Source organism: Aythya ferina (genome assembly GCF_964211825.1).
Source record: "Aythya ferina genome assembly, chromosome: 14".
Lineage (NCBI taxonomy): Eukaryota > Metazoa > Chordata > Aves > Anseriformes > Anatidae > Aythya > Aythya ferina.
Window position 1 is genome coordinate 705,756 of NC_140312.1, and position 17,543 is coordinate 723,298.

General features: G+C 49.3%; 1 long non-coding RNA gene across 6 annotated transcripts in view; it reads left to right on the forward strand.

The window, feature by feature from the left end:
- The first annotated feature begins 1,418 nt into the window (after window positions 1-1,418).
- The window catches only part of LOC311444547, a 72,225-nt gene continuing 56,100 nt past the window's right edge, over window positions 1,419-17,543 (forward strand). For 5 of the 6 annotated variants that reach the window (XR_014697938.1, XR_014697939.1, XR_014697940.1 and 2 more), the window contains exon 1: window positions 1,419-1,544. This is a non-coding gene — a long non-coding RNA (uncharacterized lncRNA). The remainder of the gene's footprint in view (window positions 1,545-17,543) is intronic. The other variant, XR_014697943.1, reaches the window with a different exon arrangement.

The window sequence follows — 17,543 nt, forward strand, 5'->3', positions numbered from 1 at the left end:
CTTCTGATCTATATCCGTGTATGATGTTGCATTTCTTTGTTTGGGCTCATGGTATCCTCAACGACTTGGTGGGAGGATACTGACAAAGGGATGATAGTGGAATGGCCCCACCAGTACCAGCATTTGTGTGCTGGACATTGTCTGGGATGAAGGTCAGCGAGGACAGCCCAGAGCACCGTACCCAGCTTCTCCCCCTGCTTCCCCAGGCCCCGTGCAGGAGCTGCTCACAGCCATGCTGCTGCCTGGTGCCGCGGGCTCCAGCCTGGGCCCTTATGAGCAGCAGCCACCTGGGGTGCCTTGTAAATTTTGGGTAGTTTTGGGTACTAGGTTAACTAGGGCAGCAGCATGGCCGTGAGCAGCTGGACACCCCCATGTTGGTGTTGTGGCATGGCAGGTTTCATGGCACGACACCCAGCCTACGGTTTGTGCCACAGCCAAAGTCAAGCAGGCTGTCAGCTCCCTGCTGTCCTCGTCTTTTCTATGAGAAAAGCCTTCCCAGGGAGGCACGGGGCTGTGCTGGGTCATCTGCCCGGTGCTGGGCCCGCTCTGCTGCTTGCCAGAGGAGTGGGGCTGGCAGCCTTCCTTCTGCCCCGGTGAGCCTAACGCACGGACCGCTGTGCCGTGCTGCTCTGACAGCAGCTCTGCTTCCTTCCCCAGCTGGGGGAAAAGGCCTGCCTCTAACCTGGCTGTGCCCTCGGACGTGGCAGCCCTCCAGGATCACTGCCTGCTTGCAGTGACGGGGCCGCAGCCTCAAAGCCCCACGCCTGCTGCGAGCCCAAGCCCCGGCCCAGGCAGGCCCTGGCCAAGTGGGGCTGTGCCGTGGCCGTGGTGCCTGCTGTGAAACGCTTCCCTCCCTGCCTGGAGTGAGCAGAGAGCCTGCAATGAGCCCTTGTCAGGTGTGCCGCTGTGCTAATAACGCTGCTCGCATTGCTGCGCTTTGTTGCTTTGTATTTTTTAAGCCTACAGCACTTTGTTCGTGGCTAATATGAAAAGCAGCCAGCTTCCGGAGCGCTCAGGGAGAGAGATGCAACTCTTAGGAAGAAGATAAAGAGCTTCTGCAAATATTTATGCACAGAAAATCGATCAAACTGTAATGTATCTCGTTTAAAAAACAATTGTGTGTATTTGTGTGGTTGTAGCTCCTGCAGCTGGCGTGAGAAGGAAAAGCTGTTGATCTATCGCAGGTGGATGGGTGGAGAAATTGCCCACCAAAACACTCATCCAGAGGCAGCGTCAGAGACAAGAAGGGAGAGTTCCTGTGCCACGGGGCAGTGATGCCACCTGGTCCTCAGCCCACCAGGAAAGCACTCGGTGCTGCAGGAGCACAGGCTTCTGCTGGTGCCTGTGATGGAGACACCTGGGGGCATTGCCAGGATTTTATTTAATGCTCTCAATCGCCTGCTGGGGCTGTTGAGAAACAGGTGTCTGCATCTCCTCTGGGGCCTGAGCCTGTCCTGGTAGCTTCGTGCTGCTGCAGGGGCTTGGAGTTTGCCTCGTCCTCCTGTTGGCTGCTGCCGCTCTCTGCCTGCCCCTGAGCACCTCAGGTAGGGGCCTCTGGCTCTGGGGTTTCTGTGCTGGAGGGGACGGCCGTGTCCTGCGGTTTTAGCTGGACGCTGTGACTGCTGTCTGAAATCAAGCTGGCTTAACTCTAGATTCTGTGTGAGGTTTATAAGCAAGCTTCTCTTTCCTTCTCCATGTTCAGCTTTTCCCTTTGTAACACCTCAGAAAAAAGACTTTAAATACTAAAAGCTGGTCAGATAAGCTGTCGTGTAATAGCTGTGTTGCTCCTGAGTTGGTGTGCTACAATAAAACAAAGGACTAGAATAAATCTCATTAACAAGTAAGCATAATGTATGTTGTTCTGAAAGCCCCGTAAAATCTCTGCTACCTGTCAGCAACGAGGCTGTAACTGCTTTTCTCCACAGGTACTGTGGAGACCCACAAGCTGCCCTTTACTGTGAGGAAATTTAAAGCAAAAGCAGTAATTAATAATAACCCAGCATGATGGGAAGTGTTCTGCTAGGCAGGAAATTGTGTTTAAATACAGATGAGCTCTTTCTGTTGTAGCAGCTGAGCCTGAGCCTCCAGGAGAGTGCTGCAACTGTATTCAGAAGCACAACAGCGAATTGCTGACAACTTTATATATATATACATATATATACACACACACACATATATGCGTATATATAGTCATGGGTTTTATTTAGTTATCCAAATTTTCTTTAGTCTTTGACCTGATCAAGTACGTCTATTGTTATTGCAAACAAACCACCTGGCCACCAGCTGCTCTCCCTGTATAAGGAGAGGAAAGTGGGCTCATGCCTGGGCTGGAGGAGCACCTTGGGGGTGCTGGGCGGGGGGCTTGGGCTGTCGCCAGTGGGTGTCTGTACCAGGACCTGCTCCCGGGGGGCTTCACGAGTGTTTGGTGGCTGGGGTTTGCTCACTGCGTTGCCATCGTCCTTCTGAGCAGAAGTGCCCCAGTAGGAAGGAAAAAGCCACCGACACCAAACCAGCCGATGGCTGGCTGCTGCCAGCTCAGCCCTTTGGCTCTGTAGCGCCCTGCCCTGCCCTGCCCTGCCCGCAGCCTGGCCCTTCATGTCAGGGTCCCGTCACCCTTTCTGTGCCCCCGGGGTTTGGCAGTGCTGCGGGCACTGCCTGCCACAAATCCGCCCCAAAGCTGTCCCCTGGCTCCTGGTGGTGCCGGAGCAGCCGTGGGGTGATGGGGTGGAGAGGGCAGAGCCGGGCGCTCCCTGTCCCGCTGCTCAGGGTGGCTCGGTCTGTGGGGACGCTTGCTCTGGGGCAGGAGCGAGCATCTCACCTCTCGTCTTCTTCCTGTCAGGTGAATAAATCACTCCGTGGCAATTACTTCTGCCAGGAGCCTAACTTCTCTTTAGAGAGAGGGAAGTAAAAATAGAAAGAGGAGGGAAATTAACGTTTGGGGAACGTGATGCAACATCTAGATTCTCAGTACTTTTCTTTGCTTCTAAATCCAAGGAAGGATAAAAAATGTAACTGTGCTTAAATATGAATTAAAGGCTGGTACTGAAACCGCAGGCTTTGGACACGAGGGAGATCTCTCAGAAGCTGTGCTGCCAGTTCCCCTGCTGGTGCCGCTTCCTCCCTGCAGCATCCCTCCCCGGCTGCCTGCAGCAGCCTCTCCGCAGCGGAGCCGTCCTCCGCCGGCTGCGTCTGCCTCTGTGCCAGAGGGGGACTGAAACAGGGCGCTGGGCCGCGGGGCTGGCAAAGGAGCCCAGGTGTAGGACGGGATGGTGCAACACGGGCATCCCTGCGGTTGTTTGTGTGATCAACTTAACCTCTGATCCCCAAAGCTGCTTCCTACAGAGGCTGATGCGTTTTGTATTGCAATACGTGTTTAGATTTATGTCAGTAAGCACAATAACTTTATCCTTCATTATATGTCTTGGGAAAATGCTTTTACTCGGACATCTTGGTTCAGGGTCAGCTGGTCCGTTCTGCTGCTCCCCTGCTGTGGGCTCCTGCTTGGTGCGAGCTCCTCGTGGCTGCTGTTTTCCTCGTGCTTGTAAGATCAATGCAGAAGCTTCCAGGGTGTTTATGCTTGAGTTAGGGTTGATGCAGAGCTCTCAGAGATAAATGCTCCCCTTGGTCTGCCTGACAGAGCTCGCATAACATCAAGTCATGCAGCCTGACTTTTAACATGAGAAACCAATGTTTTTTTCCTCAATCAATCTTGCCAGGTGTATTATTTTTAAAATACATGAGCACATAAGAGCCAATGGTTATATCTAAAAATCCGCATGCATCCAGTCTTAGTGATTTTCTGCAGCCATCAGGTCTCTTTTTTTTTTAATGTGATAAATAAGATATCTTGTTGCTGTTCAGTCCCTGCAGTGCTCAGAGCCCCGCTGCCCCTCAGCAGGAGCTCCTGAGGAGGCTGGGGCTGACAGCGTGGCATTTCTGCAGTAGGACAGAGCTGGGGAAGGAGTGGGGGTGAGGGGTCTGGCAGGGCGCACTCCTGGCCCGTCCTGCAGGAGCTGGCCGTGTCTGCAGCTTTACGGGTCTGGGACTGTGACATCTCGGCTGTGTTTGGCTGCTCCAGGAGCAGGCTTCCTGAGCACAGCACCAGCCCAAAGCCACCTTTCGTATTTTGAGATGTCCCCGAGCCTGTTTTTCACTCACAGTACAAGTCCTTCCCCTCTGGTGTTCACCTTTATATGGTGCAAATATCTGGGAAATTCCACGCTGTATGCTGACCTACTTTAAGCAGTTTTTTTTAAAGTACCGGGAAAAGAGCCAGAAAGCGAAGTCTTAAATTTTTTTTTTTATTTTTTTTTATTTTTTTTTTTTTGAGGTTGCTCATTAGCTTCTGCTGTTCCCTACAAGATGCAAAGCAGGTGTTAGGGTCGCAGCTGCAGCCTTGCTCCCCAGGTGAGCCCAGAGCGTGGTGCAGCTCCTGGGGGGGCTGTTGTATGCCCAGGGCTTTGAAATTGGCTCGTCCTTCCTCAGCTGGGGCAGCCTGTACCTACTGAGCTGCAGGACGCAGGAATAGCCGGTCAGTTTTTCTGAGAGGAGCTGGAATTACAAGGATGCAGTTTTTATATGTAGAGAATCCCAGGGCTAGCTGAGAAATATTCCTGAGCATATGTGGAATCCATTTAGTTTTCTCTAAGATCAGCCCTGTGTGTTGCTAGGAGGGGGGTACATTTGTGTACCAGATCCCTGTACCTACAAGTCCATCACTTTATTAATAGGTCTGGTACAGAGTTTGAAGTGGGGAAAAAAGGCATATTCCTGGTTTCTCAAAAGCAAAACTTTTTGGGAAAAAGCTTAAGCCTTTTCTACCTGCAGTGGCCTCCTCTATGAAGGTCATGGGGGAGCCTGGATGGGAAGGACCCGCTCGGGGGCTCAGGTCCCCAGGTCTTGGCAAATTCCTCAGTGAAGAGGAAGAGGTGTTTGGATAATGCCCTTAACATGCCATAGCTGTTGGATAAACCTGGGAATGGTTTATTGTGGAACTTATGTGTTTTCAGTCTCGCCTTTGCTTTGCTATGGAGAAACCACGTTCCAGCTCCTGCTGGAGGAGTTGCAATCTTCCCATCCTTTATGGTGGGCAAAGGACAGAGGTGCTCCAGCTTCTAACAGCAGGGAAGTGTTGACTCAAATCCTTTTCTTCCCACTTAAAGTTCCAGAGGGGACCGCACTTCCCTGTTCCTCCCCAGACTGCAGCAGCATCAGCTTCATGCAGCCCTACCAGGTCTTCCACCTGCTGATTTTAAAGCAGCCTCTGGTAACAAGTCCCAGCTCCTAATTAGTGCCTTACCAAAAGAACTGTCTGTGTGGTGGTGTTGGGGTGGTGCCAAGGGCTGTGCTGTGTGGGGACGCCTGGCCCAAGGCAGGCAGGCAGCAGGAGCCCGCTCGTGGCTGCTGTCCTCGCTGTTTGCTGAAGCCTCTCTGAGCACGCTTAAGGCACAGGCATGCCGGCTCATAGTCAAAATGATTTTTTCCTGGGTACACTTTATTTTACTTTAAAAGGAAAGGCAAGAGTTGCACTGAACTTTGCAACTAACCTGAGTTGTTTTCTGTGGCCATCTTTGAATAGCGCTGGGAACACAAATGAGCACTGGGTAGGAGGTTGCTGCGCTGTAGTTCCAATTAGAGTGCCTTCTGCTCAGGTTCATGGGCTGCAGGTAATTCGTACAAAGTGCTTGCAGTACTCTGGATGCTTGTGCTTGATGGGGAGAGAAAAGGAGGTCGGTGTTCACCTGAAATATGCCTGCTATTAGCTGCACTTCTTGGTGTTTCTGCAAGGCATAATTTAAAAACAATTTTTTTTTCTGAATTGCACCATCTGGAGGAGGAAAAAAATCAATAATGTATTTACATGAGGCTCAGTGGCTCTGCCTACCGCTCTCACATCAGTGGGTGCACCTCCTATTGCTCTGCCACTCTCTGGTTATGGATCCGGGCACTGTGCTCTGCTGGGGCACGGGGCTTGCAGTCCCTGTCCCTGGGTTGGGGTGCGTGGGCACTAGGCTCTGCTGCACTGCCTGCCAGGGCTGGCGGTCACTATTTGGGCTTTCTTTTGTCTGGAGGAAAAAAGAAAAAGAGGATTGAGAGCTTCTACTTCCAGTCATGTTGGCAGAAGGAGCACCTCCTGCCTAATGAGATGAGACCCAGGCCCGATGACGTTAGCTGCTGGGGGAGAGGGCTAAATCCTGACCTGGTGGCAATGAAGTGCACTTGTCCATGGCTTTTTGTCACTCCAGAGATCAGGAGCATGTACAGCACACTTCTCTGATTTTATTGATGAGTTGATCCCCAACTGCTTGTTGTCTGCTGCCTTTGTTAGCTGGAGGAGGCTGCAGGATTTGCTGGATGATTTCAAATGCTCTTTTTTTAGGTGTCACCGAAATAACATGTTTGCTCTGTTGTTTGGATCTCGGTTTTACTGGAGTTGTAGATAAACCAAAGGTGAACAAAGAAAGCTTTGCCTTTTGCTATGTCCCAGCATGGTCTCTAATACGCAGCTGGCAAAACTGTGAGTGTGAAACCTACAGCCAGAATTATCTGCCTGGGAGCAAGTCTCCAAGCTGTAAAGTTGGTGCTGAATTACATCTTAAAAGAAAGCTAGGCTCAACTACTGTTATAAGTGGCCAAAATAGCTTATTCTAGAAATAAATTGTTGATAAAAAAAAATCTTCTACAGTGATTTTTTTTTTTTGTGTGTGTGTGTATGGCACTCCATCTAAATACATTAGAAATTATTGGTGTTTTGTACTGCTAGTGAGAAGGAAAATGCAGCTGTTCCCTTTCCAAGTGGATTTCTTCTCTTGGCTCAAAGAGAACTTTGTGGTTAGCTCTCTGCTGCTGTACTTTGTGACCAGGATAAAATTTCAGCCTGCCGTTGGGGGACAGGGCTGTGCCTCCCTGCAGCGTGGGGAGGACCAGGGGCCGCCTTCCCTTTGGTGCTCCCTATCCAAGCAGTGCTCTGGGGCTCCTGGCCAGGCTGTGGGTGCTGTGTGCTCAAGCACCATGAATCGTGCCTCCTTCCCACCTGTTTGGGTGTGGTGTTAGTGCTGGGGACTCTCTGAACTCACAAGTCTGTGGGATGTGTCCAGCATTTCAAGCCTTATCCTGCAAGGACACCCAGTGCCTGAGAGCCTCACGTAGTTGTGAGACCCTACAGTCTGGAGCTAATGAGAAGTGCTTGTGTTGGCTTTGTTGTTGACTGTATGAGAAGTAATCGATGGCTTCTGAATTGTGTTGTCACCTCTCGTACTATCGTTGTGTGGCCTGGGTCAAGTGGCACTGCCATTGTCCTCCCCCGGTGCTGTGCAGCACATCCAACGGGTCACCGGGCCCGGCTGCAGGGCTGTGAGCAGCGAGAGGAACCAGGAACCTGGGGAAAACCAGCAGCTTGGAGCTCAGTTCCTCAGCTGCACGGTGGGATCGGGTGTCCCTGGGCCCTGCAGCGGGCTCTGCTTGCTCGGCTGTGCCCGCTGCTGAGAGGCTGCCCGCAGCTGGGGCTGCGCTGGGGTGGCAGCGAGCACTGGTCCCGTCCCTTCTCTTGGCTGCCCGCAGAGACAAATGCAGGGGGTCAGTTAACAGGGGACAAACGCGCTCAGGGACAAGTAACAGGATAAGCCCCTGATGCTGAATCAACAATTAGGGGATTTTCTCCAGCGTGCTCTTGCTTGGAGCAGCACCTCGGTGCCGCTGCTGCTGCTCTCTGCTCCCCTCCTTCCAGGCAGAGCCGGCTGCAGGTGAGGGCAGGGCAGTGCTGGGCAGCTGGCTCCTGGTGGATTAGGCTGCAATTTGGGGGCTTTCATCTCTGTAACCAGGGGAAAACTCTGCAATTTGGAGCAGGACTTCTTTTATTTTCTTTCTTTTTTTTTTTTTTTTTTTTTTTTCTTTTCTTGCTATTTCATCTTATGTTTCTTTTGTACTTGTTGCTGCTTTAGACTGTAATGAACTCTTTATTTCTTTTTCTTTTAGGAAAAATTCCCATCACTTTGAAATTATTACTTTTTTTTCTTTATTGGAAGATTTCTCTTCTTAATACCACTGACCGAGGGCCCAGAAGATTATGAATTAAATAGTAATTCTTCTGTCTTCTCTTCCCCATTTTCCTTCTATAAAATCCCTTCCTAATGACCAGTGATCGCAGCTTAGCCTGTAAAGGCGAGCCTGTGAGCTGGGGGTTACTTCCAGCAGTAGCAGGTGATCGTTCAAAATCCCATTAAACATGCAATTTCAGAGTGAGCTCGAAATGTGTGAGCAAAGAGCGAGTATCGGGTAAATGCTCCTTTGTTTCACTTGCAGCAAAGTGTTCCCAAGAAAGAACTACCTGCTCTGTTTGGTGTTACCTGTGATGATCAACTGATTGAATTTCATTGACCAGGTTAATATTGAGCCCTTGTGCAATTACTGGGAAAGAACAGAATGTGATTTCTTTTTGCCTTGCTTTTGTGATGTGGAAAGGAAGGTTTATATTTCAAATGGTCTTTTAATTTGTGCAAGCAGTCTCTTGAAAAAGACTTATTTAATTTAGGCCAGGTTAGGAAAGCAATTCTTGAGGTCATTCTTAAAGTAAGGCTTTGTTATACCCCTCCACCCCCCTCTTTAATGCAGAGCTGCAGGAGGCTGTTAATCTTCATTACAGAATAAGCCTGAATTAAGGCTGCATGGGCTCTGCAGCCAGAACGGTTTTACCTGTGTAGTGCACGGAGCAGGATCAGAACGGCTGCTGGCAACATGGGTTTTGTTCTTGTTCTTTGCTTCATGACTGTTCAAAATCTGATGGACCTCTTACAGGTCCAGGTCTGCGTTAAAAATCAGAATAATCCCTGCCTTTATGGCTCTCATGCTGCAAAATGGTTGATGGGAAGTCTGTAAACAGTTCGGGCTCCTCGTGGGGCAGGGATCTGCCACGTGGGGCAGGGGGGACCAAGCAGCACGATGGGGAAGGAGTTCCTAAAAGTCCTGGTCCTGGTTACTTCTATCTCATGTGCCTTTCTGAAAAGGGTCTCAAATGGGATCAGAAATCATATATTTTGGCATTAAATTTAACTGTTGAGTTCACGTGAAATTTTGGAAGTCTAAGATCAATAAAAATGTCTTTCTGTGCTGAATCTGCCTCGTATTAAAAATAATAACAAGCTTGGCAATGGAAAACTAATATTAAAATGCCTTGTTTTGACACTTCTGACAGTATTTAATGAAATGTTGTCAATTGGTTATTTAAGAGCTTTTAATACAGTAATGTCTTCCAGCGGAAAACAGGTTTGGTGTAAACTTTCTGTAAATGTTTTCAATTAGCAGGGCTGGCACAGAGGCAGAAAATGCCTTTTCATGCATGGGCATATGGAAGCTGGGGATGGTGCTAAATCCCAGCAGCCGTGTCAGCACCCGCTCCGTCTAACCAAGAAGAAAACCATTTCGTTTCCTCTCCATAGGAAGTGAATAGTCAGTGGCTTTTTGCACCTGTTAAGTGAACACAAAGTATTAATCATAATACGTCCACACAAATAAAAGCTGTCCGGCTGCCTTTGTGACCTGTCCTGCCCCTCGGTGGCTCCGGGATGGCTTCCTGCCCTGACAGCCTTGTCCCCAGCCCCTGCCCATGTGGCCAGCAGCACGCCACGGTCCCTGTCTGCTGCCGGAGGGGGGCCAAAGGCTGACTTTTAAAACCTTGCTGCTCTGCTCCATACCTTGTGCTTGCGGCACAGCTGTCACTGCTGTGAGCACCCTGCTGCTGCTGCAGGCCCTGCTGAGCGTGGGGGGACGTGTCCCAGAGGTGGCTGCAGCAGGGCGAGGGCAGGGTGCGGTGCTGCGTGGGACATCCCTGCCTGCCGGGGCTATGGGGCAGGAGCCTCTCTCTGCATTGTGTCAGCCTTTGCCCATTATTTCCACAAACCCATTCTATGGCTTCTGTGCAGTTTATCTGTGTTTGGTGTTAAAAGGATCGCCATCTGTTAGTTTAACTTCTTGCTTGTCACTTCATTTCATGCCTCCTTATTCCTGCATTATGAGAAACAGCAATCAGCCAATTCCCTGGTTACGTCCTCTGATGCTCACGGTTTGATGTAGCTGCATCATAGCTGTCCTACTGCAGTCCCTGTGGGCCAGGGGATCCTGGGCTTCGTTAAGCTGTCACTGGAGCTTTTCTGCTACTTGGTTCACTGTTGTCAGCAGTCTGCACCTCTTCTTCCTGCTGGAACTGTACTCAGAAGCAGCAGCCAGAAAAACAAAAAAAGCCAGCAGTTAACAATATCAATTAATCTTTTTTTTTTTTTTTTTTTTTTTAAACTACTAGCATGTGCACAGCAACACACATTGTGAGCTCAGGTGGTAGTTGTGGTGTATGGGTTTTTTCACTCTTAATTTCTTCCCTGTGATCTGTGCCTGATCCCTTAGAAGCAGGGCATAAGATGTTTGGTTATTCTGCAGTATGCAAATGGTGGCATGACTTCTGACTCTGCACAGATCAGAGCATGTGGACTCTGGCTGTGCTCATGAACTCCTCGTGTGGTTATGACAAGCTGGCAATAAGGAGCTGGGGGAAGCAAGCCAGGTGTTGTCTTGCTGGGCAGTTAATACAAATGCCATTGTGCTGACCAGGTAACACTTCCCCAGCCCCTGTCTGTGCGATGCTGCGCGGGTGCCTGCATGCAGCACGTCTCCAGCTGCATTGCTGCTGCTGCTGAGGGGCAGGGCTGCCCCTTGGGTGGCGGGGGAAGGAGGCTTCATTGGGTCCATCTGGCGAGAGGGGTTGCATCTTTGTTAGAAAATGATCCTAAATGCAGAAGAACTGCAGGTGGTCAAACGCTACCCTTGGCCTTGCGTCCTGTGACTCTTATGGAGCTTCCCTATAACGGAGGTTTGGAAACAAAACTGTGCAGGGTGAGATGATCCTGCCCCAAAGCCCATGGAGTGTGATCTCTTGGGAGCACGCTTCCAGGCCTGTGTATGGGGTTTAAAAACACCAGCGCCGGACAGTGGGTAAGCTGAACTCCACACTGATGGGCAAGGGACGTGGTAGATGGTCGGGGGAGGCAGCAGCTGCTGGGGCGTGGGCTGGCTCCGTTCTCACCTCCCTGTGCTCAGCCTGGTGCTTGGAGCTCAGCCTGGTGCTCTTTTGGAATGTCAGGATCTGGTGCAGGGAATAAAACACGTCTCTTGTGTTATCGGGTGGAAACCTGCCATAGTGATGAATATCTCTTCAATAAAAATAAATCAAGAAGCCAGAGCCTGCATCTTTCTGTATGGTGTAGAACACCGTCCGTGTGTGTGGTGTACAGCAGGGTCTGTCTCCGGCATGCCATCGCTCCCCTTGTGGCACGAAGTATGAGCTGTGTTCTCCACAGAGTTCTTGTGTGGCATTTGGAGCTGTTTTACCTGCCTTGAAGCACCTCTTGGACAGGAGTCTACAGTCCAAGTGCGCCCTGAAGATGTGTAGGATTAGAGCGAGCCTCCTTCCCAAGCTGCTGGGTGCCTTCTGTGGAGCACCACTAAGGCAGCGGGCGGTTGAGGTGGTCAGCTGCTGCAGTTGGGTTCCTGCTGTGTTGCAGGCTTTGGTAACTGCGAGGTTGCTTTGTGCTGAATTTGAAGCAAACCAGTCACGGTGCTGGGTGCGTGTTTCCTGCTACAGGATTTGCAGATGAACAAAATGGTTTTTTTTGCAGTTACAGTTTGTGCTGCCAAGATAGCCAGCTCATAGGATGTTAGCCTTGCAAATTGTAGCTCACAGATCTATCTGACGCATCAGCGTGCAGGCTGGAGACACAGAAAATGGTAAAAACTGCAGCCTTGCTGCTCGTGTCATGGTAAGGCCTAGGTCTGCTGTGTCCTGCTGAAAGGAGCCAGCTGTTCCCGAGCCTCAGGGCACTGCCTGGTAGCTCCTGGCTTTGGTGATTGGAGACCGAGTGTCTCCGAAAGTCTCCAACTTTGGTTGTTGCCAAAGTACCTCGGAAGTTCTTCAGAGCTCTGCTGCAGGTCACTGGAGATGAGACTTCCTCCAGGCACGAGATCATCTTGGTCCTGAAGTCAGAGGTGATGTAGACACCTCTGTTTTTGGGAGGGAACAAAGCCCAAGAAATACAATGCAATGCTGAAAACCAAGCTTTCTGAATGGTATATTAAGACTGTAAAACTTAGGAACTGGTGAAGATTTTTCTACCGCTTCCAGAAAGTGCTCAGGTTTCCTGTTGCTCAGATTCCTGAACTGGCAAGAGCTGTCTGCAGCTGCTGGCACCGGGGGCTGCAGGCACCTCCAGCTCCTCCCTCATCCACACGCTTCCCGAGATTGCTTGGGACGGGAAGGCAAAACCTCTGTACCGCAGCTGCTTTCCTTTGCCTCTGTACTGCTCAGAAGAGGCAGGTAGGGGGTTAATTCAATACCAAGTGAAAATTGTTTCCCCCCGTTTAGAATGAAAGTGCCTAATGAAAACGTATTAATCGTTCTGCCAGAGCGGAACGGAGTGTTTAGCGGAGTAAGCAGCAGTCGGGTCACTTCAGATCAATCTTCCCCTGATTTCTGTGTTAACCTGAAGCCACAGGCAAGCCGGGCAGAGCTGTGCTGCCAGGGGGCTGCTGGCCCTGTGCTGTGCCTGGCTGTGGGGATGTGCCCCGGCAGGGCGAGCACGGGAGCGGGCGGTGAGAGCTGGCACAGGGACACGGGGCTGTGCTGTGCCGGTGTCCTCGGAGCTGTGCAGAGAAAGGCCTGCTCTCTGGATGCCATCTGCACTGCACAAATTGATATGCCTCTGAGAATATGTCAGCAGCTTTCGAGAATGTGTTTTTGAGGCAAGATGCCAGTTGTTTAGATGGAGAAAATCAGGGGGGTATCTCTTCATTTCAATTAGGCAGCCTGCATATTAGCATTTTCCCAGTAGAAATTGGGCTCGTTTCCTCCTTGGAAGCCAATCTTGGTTCCTTCTGTTATTGTTTACTGTTTCAGATGTGCATTTCTTCCTGCCTGCAGAACCTGCTGCAGATACGGGTCTCCTCATTTCTCTCCTCCTGGGCACAGACAAGAGGAAGGCCGGGGGACTGCATTCATCTGATTTCATCTGATACCACATTTCCAGTAGGAGCTGGTCCACCTTCTATGGCTAAACAATGACCAGCATGGTGATGGCACAAAGCTCTTCACGGTATTTAAACAAGCAATGGAAGGTTACTTTAGTGTCTAGGAAAGGCCTTAAAGATATTACTTTTCTGAGGCTTTTTAAATTGCTTCTGCTATGCACCTATGTTTCTCCTGTGTATAGAGCTGATTATGCTTTGTGGCTACCAGCTGATTATCCTATTGTGGACTGAACTGCTTTTAATATGCCAGAACACTGAAACTGTGCTCTTGAGCTCCTGGTGGCCACCCTAATCAGCTACTCCATTTCATAAAGGGCTGTTCACTTTCCTTGAGTGAGCTGAGGTATTTCTGAACTGACTTCTGTGATCTCTCTGCCACTTTGTTTGCAGCAGCGGAAGCTGAGCAATCAGTTGATCACATCTGAAATCAGGACGCACCAAGCAAGCTTGTGTTTTTCTCTGCTCAGTATTCTGCAAATGTTGTGATCCTGGGACAGTTCTGTGGGCTTTTGTTCTGGAGTGAAAGAATGCAAAGAACAGAACTCTAAAAATGATTTTTCAAGTAGCTCCGCTTACAAAGTGTTTTGAGATGCTGGTGGATCATGAGCTCCTATTAGTGTTTTTCCTGGCAGCTGCTGTGGGTTAGCCTGGCAGGTGGCTCAGCACCACGCAGGCATTTGCTCGCCCTGCCCCTCAGTGGGATGGGCAGGATCGGGGCAGGAAAAAAGTAAAAACTCATGGCTTGAGCGAGAGACAGCTTAAGCAACAGCAGCTTCCCAGCCAACTCTGCTCAGTTTTATTTCTGAGCATGATGCTACATGGCGTGGAATGTCCCTCTGTCCAGGTTGGGTCCTGTCCTGCTCCTGTCCCCTCCCTGGCAGGGCGGTGCGAGGGGCTGAAAAATGCTTGGCCTGGTGTAAGCACTGCTCTGCAGCAGCTGAATCACAGCTGCGTTATCGGTGTTATTTTCCTCCTGAATCCAAACCACAGTGCTGTACCAGACACTATAATGGAAATTAACTCTACCCTATTCAAAACTAGGACAGAAGCATTTCTCTTCCTTGTGAATTTAGACACTGATATCATTAAGCTAGCTCCTGGAGGATGGTTTTCCCGTCCGGTTGTTTAGCTCAAAGTAAATGACACGTCTGAGCACATGTGAGATAATGTTTCCCCATGGATGGTCTTACGTGCTGGACAGAGGACCCGAGTATCTAGTAACGTGCTTGAAGGATTTCAGGCCTATTTTATGTTCTGAAATGCAATATCCAATTTAGGTGATTTTCAAATGGATGTGGCAGCATGGAAATTTCAAGAGCATCTTTTAGAGCTTTACTGATTTTAATAGTATTGGGCTTGACAGCTTTAATGTGCACCAATGATGATGAATATAAAAATTTGTGATGCTTCCTGTAGTAGTGTGGTTGCTGCGTTTCCTGTGGGTAGCAGCATCCATCGTAGCATGATTGGCACCAGTGAAGTTCCTCTGATGTAGGTGCAATAAAACACCTTTAATTACTGACACAATTAGTTCTGCTGATGTTCGTGCTACATTGTACAATTCATTGAATGCTTCATGAATATTTACGCCATCATCCACAGATCAGAGGTTTAAACCAACTTCTACTGGAGTCTGTTATTTCATCCACTATAGATGTCTGCTCCTCTTCGGAATATCCCGCTTATGATATGAAGTGCTGCAGTTTCTGTTCTTTCATTCTGGGTGAATTTGTCTGGGTTTGTGAACGTTTTGATGTTTTTTCAGCCATTTTGAAATATCAGGATACGCTCTGCCTTCGAACAGAACAATTGAATAAAATTATGATCGATGTTTCAGTTTAAGAACTTGTTTTCTGCTTTTCACTATGATGGCCCTTTTTAGTACAACCTCTTCTCTGGTGGTGTAACGTGGGCTACTTACTGTCTTCAGTAAGCAGATATAAAATCTGTCTGGAAATTCTGGAACTAAATAACATGGCATTAATGAGGATCAGCTGGGACACTGAGGGTGCAGCTTGAAGCCCCCAGGTGGCAGGATGAGGACTGCTTGCTGTCTAGCTTTGTCTGCAAAGCAGGTCAGGCAGTCCTGTCGGGGGTGTCTCGCCACACAGTGTCACTGACAGAAGCGATCTAGAGACGACGATGCAAAGGCTGTAAGATTGACAACTGCCCCAGGTTTTAGGGAGTATTGGTACTTCTAGGCAGGACAGCTCTGCTGTGACTATACAGCAACGAGCAATGCAGTGACTTCCAGAGAAGAAAGTCACTGTGGTGCTTACCGCAGGGTATGCCGGCTCTAGGATAAGGCTGCTGTTCCCTCTTACACAGACCCTTATGGCTTTTATTGTTATGAGTGGCGATGGAGACCTGGTCACACCGGTGAGCTATGAGATTCACCTGGTGAAATGCCAGTGCCCCACGATGTGACACTGAGTGTGCCCTGTACGGGGCAGCAGGACACAGCCCATCCCTGTGGCTGCTGCATCTCCTGGGGACGGTCAGCACCCCTTCAGTGCTGAATACAGTAAGCACGCGTTTGAAATGAATACCAGGCTGCATGGAGACGAGCTGAGGATGGCTGAGGTTTCTTCCCCTGCACAGTGATGGACACGTAAGCTGAAAGCCGCTGGAGATGAAGACTTAGAAATAAATTAAACTCTGTGCCCAGAAGACTGAAAGCTCCCAAATTCATTAATGAATAGTGCTAGAGACCTCAAATCAGTCATTTGGAAGTGAAGACAAAATGAGTCCCAAGGTAGCACATCTGCTCACCCAGGGACTGCCATGATGGTGTCAGCTTGTCGAAAAACTCATGAACCCAGCCACCTTCTGTACATGTGCTGCTTGTAATGTAGTTTCCATTCTGATGGTGGAAAGATTTGTAAAAATATGCTTTATATGCTTTGTGTGCTGCTGAGGGTTTGTGGAGTGATGCAGTGCCTTCATGGGCTTCTGCATGTTGTGCAATGAGGAAGCAAACGACCCTGGCAGCAACAAGCTCTGCACTTTGCACTTGTGTGCAGCGATCTCACTGTAGTCCTCTGGAAGGAGGAAAGCTTGATATGGCTAATGAAATTGAAGCCCTTGCTTGGGATTGTCTATATTTCAACAATGATGGGTGCACTAAGGCGGAAAACATATTAGTGTGATGTATGCACCTCTCTCCCAGGTTTGAAAAACAAAGAAGCAAGCCCATTCAGCGGTAGGAGTGTTCCCCCAGTGGTCTGCAGAGCTTCCCTAGGGTAGAGTTCCTGGTATAATTAGTTCCTTGTTGCTGGCCATTCCCTCTGTCTCCGTGCAGCCTCCCCTGTAAGGTCTGAAATGGCAAATTAACCAAGTTAAACAAGAACCTTTGTGCACTTTGTGATATATAATCACACTTTGGAGACGTAGCAAAAGCCCTGCGAATACCAAATGTTAGTTACTGGAGGGAAGGTAAAGCCCAGACAAACTTGAGACCCTGTAACAAAAAGCATGCCACTCTGGCTGTAATGTCGTTTTTGGCATCTTACTATTAAATTTGTAAGTATCTGTGCATTTCTCTTCTGGGTGAATGGTTTGTTAAGTGGGTCACACCCCATTCCCAAAGTCTTTGGATGTGTGTGGCCTGCTCGTCCTCATAGAGTAGATTTTAAACAAAATGACATCCAAACTGCACCTACGTGCTTCCAAAGAAGTCATTTCCTTTATTAACAAATTGCTTTGCCTGGTAGCCAGTTTTGCAGCCACCTCAGAGAGCTTTTCTTGCCTGCAGCTCGGGGCAGGGCTGCTGCTGGTTGCTCCTTCCCTCGCGCTGTGCCAGCCGGGTGGATGCTGCTCGGTGGCAGCATGGCTTGCTTCCCCATGGCCCCGCCACCAGGCTGTGCGCTCACGTGTGTGCAAACACAAGTGCTGAAATACTTCAATCCAAAGTGCTGAAGGGGTGCCAAGTGCTGTGCTGATTTCTGGTGGTGATGGTAGAAACATGCCAGGGCTTCAGTAAGCACCAGATCCTGGCTGGTGCCATGCGTTGCCCTGCGCCTTCCCAGTGACCCTGGTGCGTTGTTGCAGCAGTAAGCTCCTTTTGGTGTGCACACTGTGACTGGTGCCTGAACTGCTCAGAAATAAAACCAGCTGGCTGCAACAAAAGTTGTTATTCCCAAGGCTTCATAATTATTTATGAGTCAGACCACTGAGGCGAGTGCTGTAAAAGCACAGTGGTAGTAAACAGCATCTTAGTCTCTGAGAACTGCTGACTTACAAAATGCAACACCTCCATCTCCCTGAAACAGAATCACTAATATGTTTATTTTCACGTTGTTTTATTTACGTGAATATAGATGATTAATTATGTCATAGTTCAGCCCATGCAAAATCCAATTTGAAATGTACTCAGGGTGATCTTGCAATTTAATTATCCAGTCTGCCTAAATTTGGCTTTTGGTGTTTTAACATTAACATGTGTTCGTCTGAATGAGGTATGGGTAGCCCAATAA